Consider the following 15,030-nt stretch of genomic DNA (forward strand, 5'->3'; position numbering starts at 1 on the left):
TTTTATATATATTTAGTTTCACAAATAATACATGCTCATTGCAGAAAATATAGATAAGCAAAAATAAGAAAATAAACCACAATCTCATTACCCAAGGGAAACACACCTGTTTTTCTTGATCATTTAAGAGCACAATTTCCCTTGCACCCATAAAGGTAACAACGTAAAGCTTGGCAAGACACTGAGATAGTTTCCTGCCAATCTGATCTAGGTCCCAGTGGCCCAGAATGCATATCACTTGCAAAATAATAACAATAATAATAATAACAACAACAACACAGCCACAATATATAGATATAAGTGTCGGCCTGGACACGGTGGTTCACGCCTGTAATCCCAGCGCTTTGGGAGGCCGAGGCGGGTGGATCACTTGAGGTCAGGAGTTTGAGACCACCTTGGCCAACATGGTGAAACCCTGTCTCTACCAAAAATACAAAAATTAGCCAGGCATGGTGGTGGACGCCTGTAATCCCAGCTACTTGGGAGGCTGAGTCAGGAAAATCACTTGAACCCGGGAGGCAGAGGTTGCAGTGAGCTGAGATTGTGTCATTGCACTCCAGCCTGGGCAACAGAGTGAGACTGTCTCAAAAAAAAAAATTAAGTTCTTCTAGTTCTTCTCATTGTATCTTTCTGGTCTAAAGGGATCATCATCCTTCTGCAGGATGACAAACAGCTTTCTTTTTTTGAGACAGAGTCTCAAGGCTGGAGTGCAGTGGTGGGATCTTGGCTCACTGCAACCTCCACCTCCTGGGTTCAAGCGATTCTTCTGACCCAGCCTCCTGAGTAGCTGGGACTACAGGTGCCCATCACCAAGACTGGTCAATTTTTGTATTTTTAGTAGAGACGAGGTTTCACCATCTGGGCCAGGCTAGTCTCGAACTCCTGACCTCAAGTGATCCATCCACCTTGGCCTCCCAAAGTGCTGGGATTACAGGCGTGAGCCACCATGCCCAGCCAACAGATTTAAGTTTGGACAACCACTTCATTCTTAGAGGAAGTCTTAACTGTAACCGCATCTCACTATTTAGCTCATTCCTGGAGGGAATCTCCAGTTAACACAATTCCATCTGACTCTTCGGGAGAGAATGCAGTATTTTGGAAGAACAGGGTGGTTGATACCCAAGAACACTGTCCTAACCCGAACTTGGTGCCTATTAATAACACAGTCTCCCACAAGAGGGCATCTGAAGGGTTCTGTATAGGCTCAACTCGTCTTGGTTGGATTCTCAAGTTCCTTGAAATGATTAGCCCTTTCTAAATGCTATCTGAATAATATTTGTGTTGAAATTATCCTCCAAGTCTGCTGGTGGTTCTTCTCTTCTTGCCTATTCTCTTCTAAATATTTGGAGACTGGACTCTTCAGATTTGTCCAAGGAGATTAACTCCCCAGTCTGACCCGAGGTGGCCACTGACTTCTCCTTCAAGTCAGAGAAAGACTGGTTCTTGGGTCAACTCTGATTCTTTCCACTGCTACTTGAAGTCAAGTGCCTCAGGACACTCCTAAAGCATTTGGGAGGGACAAGTGGACTGCCTCGAAATGAAACAGACAGTGGAGAAACAAGTTCAAGTGGAGAAATAAGTTGTGAAATAAAATACTGGGTCTCACACTGTTTGCAAGAGCCAGTCCCCCTGCTCCTTCTTTCTTTTTGCAAATCTCAAGTGTGAGCTAAGAGAAGAGAGACAAGTGCCTCATTAAGAAGACACACAGAGGCCGGGCATGGTGGCTCACACCTGTAAGCCCAGCACTTCAGGAGGCTGAAGCGGTGGGGGGAGGGGGATCACTTGAGGTTGGGAGTTCAAGACCAGCCTGGTAAACATGATGAGATGGTGAAACCCCATCCCTACTAAAAATAAAAAAAATTAGCCGGGCGTATTGTCATGCGCCTGTAATCCCCGCTACCTGGGAGCCTGAGGCAGAAGAATCCCTTGAACCTGGGAGGTGGACATTGCAGTGAGTGGAGATTGTGCCACTGCACTCCAGCCTGGTCGACAGAGTAAGACTCTGTCTCAAAAACAACAACAACAAAAACCACACACACACACACACACACACACACACACACACACACACACAGAATACCCCAGAGGGAAATGAGCTTCCAGAGAGTAAATTACAAAAGTAGTTAAAAAGGTTTGACATTTATTGGTAGTAAAATCTATAGGACTCAAAGAAAGGGAACTAAGCAGGGATGAAGGGGGGCATGACAGGTTGTATAGCTTTCCCTGATTTAATTCAAACATTTTATTGATCCCCCATTGCACCCATTGCAGTTTTCACAGTATTGCCTCAGTTCCAAAGTAGCCCTTACGCCTCTGCTCTGAGATCATGGACTGGACCCTGTAAGCATTTCTCCTTTACAATGAGCCTCATCAGTAGGGGGCCCTGGAGGGCAACTGCAAGAGGAAGGGGATTTCTCCTTCAGATTTAGATGTTGCTGGGCTGCAGAGTCTGTCTGTGGGGACTTTCAGTCAGGCTCTGCCCCAGCCGCATGCCTAGAGTGCACGGTTGCTCAGTGACCTTGCAGCCCTAGCCTGGGCCCAGTAACCCCTTCACGGTGGCCCTCCTGCTGCAGGCACTGCATGCTGCAGGCCTTGCACTGGCAGCGTGCCTGACTCTCTCTTCACACACACACCTGTCTAGCAACCTCCTCAGGCCTGCACCCCAGAGGGCGCTCTGCTCCTCAACCACTGTGAACCAGCCCTGGCTCAGGTCAGCCTCATGAACTTCCCCACCATCCTGTGGGCTACAACCACACCTTCTCCAACGAAATGTGAACTCCAGCCATGCAGAGGGGCCCCTTCCAACTTTGTCCTTCCTGGGTATTCTCTCTCAGCCTTAGGGTACCCTTTGGAGTTCCCTTTACATCCTTATAGTTGCTCCTATCAGAGATCAATAATTCCTTCTATTACATTTCTCCTATTCAAATTACTGTGTGGTTTCTGTCTCCTGATTGGGCCCTGACTGATATACCCATTGCATGCAAAGTGCTGCCCTGGGCTTGAGGGACTACAAAGATAGCCCTTGAGAGGTTATCATCTAGTAGGAGAGACAGACTGGGGAGCTATTACCAAAAATACAAGGCAGAATAGAGTATGTGCTGGCAAAAGAAAGAAAATAATAGGCTGTCAGCTGGGTGCAGTGGCTCACACCTGTAATCCCAGCACTTAGGGAGACCAAGGCAGGTAGATGGCTTGAGGTCAGGAGTTTGAGACCAGCCTGGTCAACATGGTGAAACCCCAGCTGGGCATGGTGGCACATACCTGTGAACCCTGCTACTCGGGAGGCTGAGGCATGAGAATCGCCTGAACTCGGGAGGCAGAGGTTGCAGTGGGCTGAGATTGTGCCACTGCACTCCAGCCTAGGCAACACAGTGAGACTCCATCTCACTGTGGAGTGTCACCACACTAATTTTTGTATTTTTAGTAGAGATGGGGTTTTACCATGTTGGCCAGGCTGGTCTAGAACTCTTGACCTCAGGTGATCCACCCACCTCGGCCTCCCAAAGTGCTGGGATTACAGGAGAGTTTCAATTTCTAATAAATAATGAATTTCCCAGTGATCAGAGATTAAGAGATGCTCACAGGCGCTCAATAATTGCCTGGTGAACTAATGGAAGACATTAGCTTCTACCTTCCAAAGAGGACTCTATGGCAGGAATATTGCTTACTCATTGATCTTAGTTTTTTTTTTTCTACGAGTCTGAGATCCTATTTCCTTGGCTGTAAGCACCCTAATTTCCCACAATTGCCGCCACAGGGCTCAGTGCAGGGTGACAACCTACTATGGGCTAATGGGTCCTACATTGGCAATCAGGAGAGCTGAGTTTAAATTCAGTTATCTGGTCAGGCATGGGGGGCTCACACCTGTAATCCCAGTACTTTGAGAGGCCAGGTAGGCAGATCACCTGAGGTCAGGAGTTCAAGACCAGCCTGGCCAACATGGTGAAACTCCATCTCTATGAAAAATGGGTTTCAGGGATTCTGGGAGATATCCTGGAATTTGGGAAGGTGTATTTTTCTGGAAAGAGAGTTCGACCACTTTCATCTGATCATCAAAGAGATCTGTGGCCCTAAGGAGACTGAGATCAAGTGACCCAGGTGACCATTAACATTCCTTCCAGTTAAAAAGCCTGTGGTGTTAAAAGTGGCCTCTGCATCCTATTAGTCTCCTCCATCTTGCTCCTTGGCTTATTCCTTCTCTGTCCTATCATCCCATAGTTAGCCAACTTGAGTGGTACACAGAGGGGCTGCCACGGAGCAGTGGGAAGTGGCAACAGTCCTGATGTGGTGTAATCAGAGAGCATGGACAAGGTAAAACGGTCTCATCTTCACATTCAGTTCAGGGCAGGAGCCAGAATTAAGCCAACACTGTTAAAAACAAGCAGAGGCTTCACCGTGCCCCAAAGGAAAAGACTCAGTCACAGCAATGATTCATCTGGGCTCCCCGATGGTGGCAGGTGCAGCTGCCAGAGCTCTGGTCCAACTCCCGGCTCTTGGAGGTGGAGGAAGAGATCTGCTGAGGTTGCATTAGGATGCGAATGCCTTTTGTTGTTGCACCAAGCCAAAGCTTTACAGGGGTGTACCTGACACTGGAGTGCTGTGACCTTCATGGTCTCATTTGTCCTTGGGCTGAACTTGTCTCCTGAGATGGGACCTGGGTGTGGGAGGTCACGGAGGAACTTTTCCTATATCACCTATAGTAATGTTCCCCTCTTTGGCTATTTATCAGAGACAGGGAGAAGGAAAAGTGTTTATCCTCTTTCCCTTCTACTGTCTACCCACAAATCATCTGCAGTGGATTTGGGTGTCAATCTGGTTGACTGCCCTGGCCACCCTCGCCATACACACACTAGAGAGTGAATGCTCAGTAGGAAACATTCCTTTAAATATGAACCTAGAAATGCGACATGGGGAAGGCAAATCTGGATAATTACCATCTTATAGATTCCAAAATTAAAAGGGAGTAATTTTCTCTGTTTTGTAAAGTATTAAGGATAACAAGTATCAAGTGTCTTACACATCTTCATATACTTTATCTAGTAAACTTACGTTTTGAGAATTTATCTTAAGAAAAGAATGTTGGTGGCCAGGCATGGGCTCAAGCCTATAATCCCAGCACTTTTGGGAGGTCAAGGCAGGTAGATCAGTTGAGGTCAGGAGTTTTGAGACCAGCCTGGGCAACATGGCAAAACCCAGCCTCTACTAAAAAATACAAAAATTAGCTGGGCATATTGATGGGCACGCAAGAGAATCGCTTAAACCCAGGCAGAGGTTGCAGTGAGCCAAGATGGCACGAGAGTGAGACTCTGTATAAAATAATAATAATAAAAACCAGAAAGAAAGAAAAGAATCTTGGCAAGGCACAGTGGCTCACAGCTGTAATCCCAGAACTTTGTGAAGCTAAGATGGGAGGATGGCTTGAGCCCAGGAGTTTGAGACCTCCTAGACAACATAGTGATACCTTGTCTCTACAAATAATTTAAAAATTAGCTGGGTGAGGTGGCATGGATCTGTGGTCTCAGCTACTCAGGAGGCTGAGGTGGGAGGACTGCTTGAGCCTAGGCAGTGGAGGCTGCAATGAGCCGTGATTGTGCCATTGCATTCCAGCCTGGGTGACAGAGTGAAACCCTAAAAAAAAAAAAAAAAAAAAAAGAAAAAAAAAAAAAAAAAAAAAAAAAAAAAAAGAAAGAAAGAAGAAGAAGAAAAAAAGAAAATAATCTTAAAGGAAAAGACTTATGCACAAAGATTTTATTGCAACATTATTATAATGTCAAGACAAATTAAGATTGAAAAAAGAAGAAAACAGCTTAAATATCCTACTATGGGAGAATTGCCAAAGAAATTAAGGTAAATCCATTTCATGAACCAGTACGTGCCGTGTGGTCATAATAGAGAAGGGAGAGGTACACTGGTAAGTATGAAATGTGTCTTACCAGCCTAGATTTCTCTTTGAACAGAGGTGTTTTTCTAAAATTTGTAATTGCTCTTNGGATCTGTGGTCTCAGCTACTCAGGAGGCTGAGGTGGGAGGACTGCTTGAGCCTAGGCAGTGGAGGCTGCAATGAGCCGTGATTGTGCCATTGCATTCCAGCCTGGGTGACAGAGTGAAACCCTAAAAAAAAAAAAAAAAAAAAAAGAAGAAAGAAAGAAGAAGAAGAAAAAAAGAAAATAATCTTAAAGGAAAAGACTTATGCACAAAGATTTTATTGCAACATTATTATAATGTCAAGACAAATTAAGATTGAAAAAAGAAGAAAACAGCTTAAATATCCTACTATGGGAGAATTGCCAAAGAAATTAAGGTAAATCCATTTCATGAACCAGTACGTGCCGTGTGGTCATAATAGAGAAGGGAGAGGTACACTGGTAAGTATGAAATGTGTCTTACCAGCCTAGATTTCTCTTTGAACAGAGGTGTTTTTCTAAAATTTGTAATTGCTCTTGCTTCATTTCTAGATTTGTTTCTAGATTTTGTGATTTGTCTTGATACAATCCATCAAGATCACTATGCAGGGTGGCTCTTCATAAATCCACAATTTTGGGAATCATGAATTCTGCAGCTCTTTTCTCTACAACAGAAACTTTGATGGTTTAAGATCCAAGCTTAGATGAAAAATGTCTGTACTTTCTGCACAATTTTTCTGTAAACCTAAACTGCTCTAGAAAATAAAATCTAGGGTGGGTGTGGTGACTCATGCCTGTAATCCCAGCACTTTGGGAGGCCAAGGCAGGTGGATCACCTGAGGTCAGGAGTTTGAGACCAGCCTGGTCAACATGATGAAACCCCATCTCTACAAAATACAAAATTAGCTGGGTGTGGTGGCGCATGCCTGTAGTCCCAGCTGCTCGAGAGGCTGAGTGAGGCAGGAGAATCGTTTGAACCCGGGAGGTGAAGGTTGCAGTGAGCCGAGATCACGCCACTGTACTACAGCAGGGCGACAGAGTGAGACTCCATCTCAGAAGAAAAAAAAAGAAAAGAAAATCTATTATCCTCTAAAAATTGAGGGGCTGGGCAGGCGGGGGGAAGGTGCAAGCCTAGTGGCTGTGTAGATTTTTATCTTCCTGCCATCTGTACAAGCTACTGAGGATACAAGGTAGAGGTGGCTGATTAGGAGGGATTTTGAGAAAAGTCTACCAGTCATCTTGTTTTATGCTTCAGATACGATTAAAGAGACAGAGAAACCTAGCCAAACCACTGTTCCTCTCTACTATAACTTTATTTTTTGGCTTTTGGGAGCTCGCTGGGGGAAGCAATTCAGGAAGACATACCAACAAAGTACAGGTTCAGCCAGCAGGAACGCTGGAAGCAGAATTCATGTTTTAACAACGCTGTCCTACTCATGCTGTGCATCGGCAAAGTGGCTACTGGTTTGGGGGAGGGAGGGGATACTGGTTGCTAGTTAATACTTTAAGCATACGGGTCTAGCGTTGGTTCATGGTTTATTATTATTATTATTATTATTATTATTATTATTATTATTATTTTAAGACGGAGTCTTGCTCTGTCACCCAGGCTGGAATGCATTGGCATGACTGCAACCTCTGCCTCCTGGGTTCAAGTGATTCTCCTGCCTCAGCCTCCCAAGTAGCTGGGACTACAGGCATGCGCTACCACGCCTGGCTAATTTTTGTATTTTTAGTAGAGATGGGGTTTCACCATGTTGGCCTGGTCTCAAACTTCTGACCTCAAGTGATCCAACCGCCTCGGCCTCCCAAAGGGCTGGAATCAACTGCACCTGGCCAGTTCATGGTTTATTGATTATTATCTAACAGCAGCATATTCAGTTGGGGACAGCCTGAAAAGAACTAATGGCTGTTAAAAAAAACAAAAAAAAGTCCAGGTTACCAATGATGAAAACCATCTCTACTGGTCATCTCACTGAGAACATTATCCCAGCTACACAATTCAGTTGTGACTGTTTCATAAATATATACATGACTATTTATGAATATATATTTATGAATATATATATGAATATACAATCCAACCCAAGAGTATTTCAACTTGTCTTCTACATGGTCATTAAGATAGGAATAAAAAGGATACTCTTCCTGGGGCTCTTCAAAACCATTTTATTTTCTTTTTTTAAATATTAGGTTGGTGCAAAAGTAATCATGGTTTTTGCAAATAGATACAGGATCTTGCTACATTGCCCAGGTGCATCACAAACTTCTGAGCTAAAGTGATCCTCCTGCCATGGCCTCCCAAAGTGTTAGGATTACAGGTGTGAGCCACTGCACCTGGCCTCAACCATTTTTGGTCTCTATTCTTTTTTCTGTTTTGCAGAATAAAGAGTTGGGTAACTGTTACTTGTTCTTTTTTTTTTTTTTTTTTTGAGACGGAGCCTCGCTCTGTCACCCAGGCTGGAGTGCAGTGGCTGGATCTCAGCTCACTGCAAGCTCTGCCTCTGGAGTTTACACCATTCTCCTGCCTCAGCCTCCAGAGTAGCTGGGACTACAGGCGCCCGCCATCTCGCAAGGCTAGTTTTTTTGTTTTTTTAGTAGAGATGGGGTTTCACCGTGTTAGCCAGGATGGTCTCGATCTCCTGACCTTGTGATCCGCCTGTCTTGGCCTCCCAAAGTGCTGGGATTACAGGCTTGAGCCACCGCGCCCGGCTGTTGTTTGTTCTTAAGATAGAATTACTGTACTTAAGGACAGCACTCTAGAGAGGAAAAGGCTGAATGCCCACCACTCAATGAATCGGCAAATATTGGTTAAGCATCTACTGTGTGTTCAACACTGTGCCTTGGAAAAATGTGTAAGAGAAGGTCCATTCTCAAGGAGGCCATGATTTTGTGGAGACTAGATTTAATACACAGTTTAATCAACATTATATAACATATAATCTATATATTACTGAAGTACTAAAATATATGTTTCAGGCCAGCTGCGGTGGCTCGTACCTGTAATCCAAACACTTGGGGAGGCCGAGGAGGGCAGATCACTTGAGATCAGGAGTTTGAGACCAGCCTGGCCAACATGGTGAAACCCTGTCTCTACAAAAAATACAAAAATTAGCCAGGTATGGCGGCACACGCCTATAGTCCCAGCTACTGGGGAGGCTGAGGCAGGAGAATCACTTGAACCTGGGAGGCAGAGGCTGCAGTGAGCTGAGATCGTGCCACTGCACTCCAGCCTGGGCGACAGAGTGAAACTTTGTCTCAAAATAAAATAAATAAAATAAAATAAAATAAGATGTGCTTCAGACAAGAGTACTCTAGTAGTCCAAATTCAGCAAGGAGGGAACTCAGTACAGGTCCCTAGTGGTTGGGGTCCAAGATGATTATTTGGCCAGCAGGGGTGATAGAAGAGACTGGCCGATTGGTGTCGTGAAGAAAGAATCCAATCCCACATCGTGCCTGCAGTGTGGTCCAGAGACACCAGGCCAGGAATGTAGCTCAGTGCTGCTGAGGTTTCCATCTGGGGGCCCCAGAGAACTGCCTGCTGGTGCGGGGGCTCTAGGGCAGTGATGACCCCAGATCCACTCCTGTACTGACCTTGGTCTTGGAATGGAACTGAAACCCCATCTCGTAATACAGTGGGAGGTAAACTGCTTTTATTTAATCCCCATCAAACGTTCCACTTGCCACAGGATTTCGGGGGTATTAAGGCTGAGTAAAGGAAACTCATTTACCAGGGTTAGGCCGGATCGTCTTAGCTGCTGGGTAAACTTGAGTGCTTCTCTGGAGAACCCTTTCTGGTGGACAATATCATTAGGCCTCTGGTGCAGAGGGGAAAATTGTTTCTCCAGAGCCAGCAGGGAGTTGTAACGCAAACTGAAGGCATAGGTTTCAGGCCTGAGAGTGTCTGAGAAAATCCTGTCCCCAGTGAGATGGTGACGAGCCTATGCAGCAGGGATACAGAAGGGTGAGGGGATGGAAGGGGAGCTCCGGAGAACACCTCTGTGGATCTCCATGAGACTGGCTCACTGTGCCCTTCTGTTTTCCTCACACTGTCCCGTGTCCTTTGAGTGACAGCTCAGTTACCCTCCAGTGTACTGGGTCTGAGTTTTAAAGGGCTCTAAGGCCGGGGCAGTGGCTCACGCCTGTGATCCCAGGACTTTGGGAGGCACAGGCAGGAGGATTGCTTATGTGCAGGAGTTCGAGACCGGCCAGGGCAACATAGTGGGACACCATCTCTAAAAAAATTTTAAACATTAGCCAGGTGTAGTGGCAAGCATCTATGATCCCAGCTACTTGGGGGGCTGGGGCAGGGGGACCTTTTGAGCCTGGAAGGTTAAGGTTGCAGTGAGCTGTGACACAGCCACTGCACTCCAGTCCGGAAGACCAAGTGAGACCCTGTTTCAAAAAACAGCAACAAAAACAAACAAATAAAGGGCTTGAAACAGAGGAGAGGAAAAGGGAGGCTAAGAGACTGAGAAGTAATTTTCAGAAGGCTGTCTTTGGGCCTTGGCGACACTTCTAGGCTGTTTTAGTTATGCGATTTTGGGAAGGAGGGTGAGTGAATGAGGACATGGTCAAGCTCTCAGGGGTGTGAGCTGGCGATGTGAGGACTCCTCTGAGGCTAAGAGTGGCTCACCACTGCAGAAAAGGGTGAAATATTGACATGCACCCACAAGCCTGCAGATGGCACTGGGGGCAGATGGCACTGCAGATGGCCCTGGGTGGGGGTGGGGGGTGAGCTGGGAGCGGGGAGGGGAGGGGAAAGCTCTCAGAGGAGCACCTGATGGTAGAAAAGCTTTGATCAGAGATGAAGGTGGGGTGGAGTAAGGCGGCTGCCCTCAGCATCGTCTGCAGGCGCTGTGCATTGTCCTTGGGTCCCCGGCAGTAAGCGAGGACGCTGGCACACACGGGGTTGGCTAGGGCTCTGGAGAGGGATGTTGAGCCCCTAGTGGAGTGACTGGCAGTAGAGTGAGAATGCCTGTGGGGGTCCTCTTGGGGGGCCAAGAAGCACAAGTAGAAAAGAGCCCCTGGATCTTGGGCCACCTTGAGGGAGCCGATGAAAACACATGGGTATTCATGGTGTCAGGAAAGGAGGCTCGCCTGATTCTTTTCCTAGTCACTGAATAATGTTTCTCCCTATTAAATAGAACTACTTAAACTTCCAGATAGAACTCTTTGTCAAGAAGGCTGGCAAGATGCAAGTTTAGGGAAATTCAGCATCATGGTCATTCCCAGTTTGAGCACACAGAAATAAGTGGTGGACTCCTAAACTGTTCAATCTGATCCCGTCATGAATGTGCCTGTTAGAAGGCATAAAGCATATCCTCTAAGGTTGGTTTCTTTTCTTTCTTTTAAAAAAGTTTCTCAGGAACTAGATGTTTTATTTTTTATTTTATTTTCATTTTTTTTTGAGACAGAGTCTCGCTCTGTCGCCCAGGCTGGAGTGCAGTGGCGCGATCTCGGCTCACTGCAAGCTCCGCCTCCCGGGTTCATGCCATTCTCCTGCCTCAGCCTCCCGAGTAACTTGGACTACAAGCATCCGCCACCACGCCCGGCTAATTTTTTGTGTTTTTAGTAGAGATGGGGTTTCACCATGTTAGCCAGGATGGTCTCAATCTTCTCACCTCGTGATCTGCCCATCTCAGCCTCCCAAAGTGCTGGGATTACAGGTGTGAGCCACCGCGCCCAGCCCATGTTTTTATTTTTATTTTTTTCTGAGACGGAATTTTATTCTGTCACCCAGGCTGGAGTGTAGTGGCATGATCTTGGCTCACTGCAACTTCTGCCTCCCAGGTTCAAGTGATTCTCCTGCCTCAGCCTCCTGAGTAGCGGGGATTACAGGCGGGTGCCACCACACCCAGCTAAGTTTTGTATTTTTAGCAGAGCCGGGATTTCACCATGTTGGCCAGGTTGGTCTCGACTCCTGACCTCAGGTGATCCACCCACCTAAGCCTCCCAAAGTGCTGGGATTACAGGCGTGAACCACTGCACTCAGCCAGGAACTAGATGTTTTAGTTTGAAAATGCAGTCAAATACAAGGAAGAAACTGGCAACCACCCATAAAAGTTATACATATCTTTTTTTTTTTTTGAGACAGAGTCTCACTTTGTCGCCCAGGCTGGAGTGGCGGTGCGATCTCAGCTCACTGCAACCTCTAACTCTTGGGCTCAAGTGATTCTCGTGCCTCAGCCTCCCTAGTAGCTGGGATTACAGGTGTGCACCATCACACCCAGCTAATTTTTGTACTTTTAGTAGAGATAGGGTTTCACCATGTTGGCCAGGCCGGTCTCGAACTCCTGACCTTAAGTGATCCACCCGCCTTGGTCTCCCAAAGTGCTGGGATTACAAGTGTGAGCCACTGCACCCGGCCAGGTTTTCATTTTCATAGGGTCAATACTCAGGAGTAGGACTGCTGGGTTGTATGGTGTATTGATTCTCCTCCACAGGCAGAGGCATCAATATACTCCTATAGTAAGTTGAAGAGTATTCCCCTGAATCTCATGTCTCCCAGGAACCTCAGAATGTGACCTTGCTTGGAAATAGGGTCTTTGCAGATGTAATTAGTTCAGGATCTTGAGATGAAGTCATCCTGGATGTAGGGTGGCTCCTAAATCTGACGACTGGTATCCTTACGTGAAGAGGAGAGGACACAGATATGATTAAGGCACAGGGCAGTTCACACAGGGGGAAGAAAGTCATGTAAAGAGGGAGGCAGAGATTCAAGTGTTGCAGCCACGAACCACGAAATGCCTGGAGCCACTAGAGGCTGGAAGAGGCAAGGAGGGATCATCCCCCAGAGCCTGACCTTGATCTCAGACTTCTGGCCCCCAGAACTGCAAGAGAACCAATTTCTGTTTTCTCAAGCCACCCAATTTGTGGTGATTTGTTTTGGCGGCTGTGGGAAACGATTACAACTCTCTGGGTTTATTTTGTTTGTTTTGAGACAGTCTTGCTCTGTCACCCAGGCTGGAGTGTAGTGGTGCAATCTTGGCTTACTGTAAACTTTGCTCCCGGGTTCAAGTGATTCTCCTGCCTCAGCCTCCCAAGTAGCTGGGTTACAGGGATGCACCACTATGCCTGGCTAATGTTTATATTTTTAGTAGAGGCAGGGTCTCACTCTGTTGGCCAGGCTAGTCTCAAACTCCTGACCTCAAGTGATCCACCCACTTTGGCCTCCCAAAGTGCCTGGGATTACAGGCGTGAGCCACTGCGCCCAGCCAACTCTCTGGCTTTTAAAGGACTTCTTTCTTCCATTCTCCAGATTAAGACTGTCCCTGTAGCCAGAAAAGCTGGCCTTCTCTGAGGCCTCACTGTCCCAAATATTCATGAATGAAGGCAGCTAGGCTTTTTTTGGTTCTCTGTTATTAAATGTGTGCAGGCAGAGGGAAGGGTTAGAACACTCAAAAAGAACATATTAAATGTGGCGTTCAGACCAGTCAGTGGTGGACATTTGCCCTTTTTTTTTTCTCTGCCCACCCCAAAGGTCACAGAAAATTCAAAACAACAGATAAAAACCTGTCAACAACAATACACTGGAGAGAAAGAAGGACAGGAATAACTTCGGGCATGGCTCATCTGCGAAGTTTAACATAAAAAGCTGCTGACGAACGCACCAGGGGAAAACGAGAACAGCAAGATGAAAAAGCAGAGGCTGCCTGGGAAAGTGGTGAGGCAGAGATCTAAGGGTAAAAAGGATAACAAAGTGGACAGGAATCCACAGTGGGGTCCCTTTGAGAGAAAGGACACGTTTATTCCAGGGTTTGTGTCTAAAAAGAGCATCAGCAAACCGGTGGAGGGTTGAGAACCATTTTGTGCCACGACCTGAAGTCCCACATATGGTAAACCCTGGCTCATCTGGGTGAAATAAAGGGTGAGGAAGAAGATTCAAGAGGCAGTCATCAGAGTGATACAGTGACCCATGAGAAAAAGATGCTGTTTGGAAAAACAATGTTCTAATCAGGTGCTCTAGGTCAATGGTAACTCATTAAGAGGACAGAGGCTGGGGCGCGGTGGCTCACGCCTGTAACCCCAGCACTTTGGGAGGCCAAGGCTGGTGGATCACCTCAGGTCAGGAGTTCGAGACCAGCATAGCCAACATGGTAAAACCCATTTTGTACTAAAAATACAAAAATTTGCTGGGCGTGATAGTGCACGCCTGTAATCCCAGGTATCCGGGAGGCTGAGGCAGGAGAATCGCTTGAACCCGGGAGGCTGAGACTGCAGTGAGCTGAGATCGTGCCATTGCCCTCCAGCCTGGGTGACAAGAGTGAAACTCCATCTCAAAAAACAAAAAACAAACAAAAAAGAGGACAGAAAAGTACAGAAAAGCACCAAAGTACATGCAGAAGGATCACAAATGCTATGACTCAATTCATTTACTAAAAAGGCTGTACGGGCACAAAATCACTTCTAAGCTACAGTTCCCAGGGCAGCTGCAGCAAGGGCCCTTTCATGAGCTTGGTCTAATTTCGGTGCAAATTAGCCTCAGTCCGAATTCTCCTCTGGGCTGCAGCCTCCCTTGGACACACAGACGATCTCAGGAGTCTAGGCCAACACTTCACATGTGCACGTGTAGATACTGGCACCAGCGATGCAGAATGGTTTCCCTGAAGTATGATCAATAATGCCTCCTAAAATAAGCCTCAGAAGCTGAGCTTAAAAATAGTTCCAATTTCTCCCCGTTCCTTCTTATTTCAATTCACAGGGTGGTCTCTGGGAACTAGAACTGCTGGTTTTCTCTACAATTGATAAATCGATACTGAACCTGGAGACACTCACAGGCCAGCCTTTCACAGCCTCACTGTTTGGTGTGTGCCATGTGGAGGTGAATTTGATCCTCATCCTTCTCAGAACAATGAATTCTTTGCACAAAGAGGCAGGGTTCCTGACACAGCCACAACACTAGCTCAGCCTCAAGAGAAGAGAATGAAATACTGAGACAGATGGCTGGCTACGGCTCATGCGGTGGGGTGGCCACACCGGGTATCCAAAGACGAGGAGGCCGGCAGCTCTGCTCTCAGTTTCCTTCTCTTGTTCACCAAGCAAGCGCCCCGAGGTACTTCGGGGCTGTGTCTCCTCCCAGCTCATTCCTGGTGAGCCTCTCTGCGCAAAAACAATAGAATGGGCA

At 46.6% G+C, this 15,030-nt stretch overlaps 1 protein-coding gene across 3 annotated transcripts in view; it reads right to left on the reverse strand.

The window, feature by feature from the left end:
* PITPNC1 (phosphatidylinositol transfer protein cytoplasmic 1) overlaps positions 1–15,030 on the reverse strand; it is a 346,211-nt gene that overhangs the window by 69,108 nt on the left and 262,073 nt on the right. The window lies entirely within an intron of this gene.

This window comes from Rhinopithecus bieti, unplaced genomic scaffold (genome assembly GCF_001698545.2).
Source record: "Rhinopithecus bieti isolate Rb0 unplaced genomic scaffold, ASM169854v2 scaffold_39870, whole genome shotgun sequence".
NCBI classification, from domain to species: domain Eukaryota; kingdom Metazoa; phylum Chordata; class Mammalia; order Primates; family Cercopithecidae; genus Rhinopithecus; species Rhinopithecus bieti.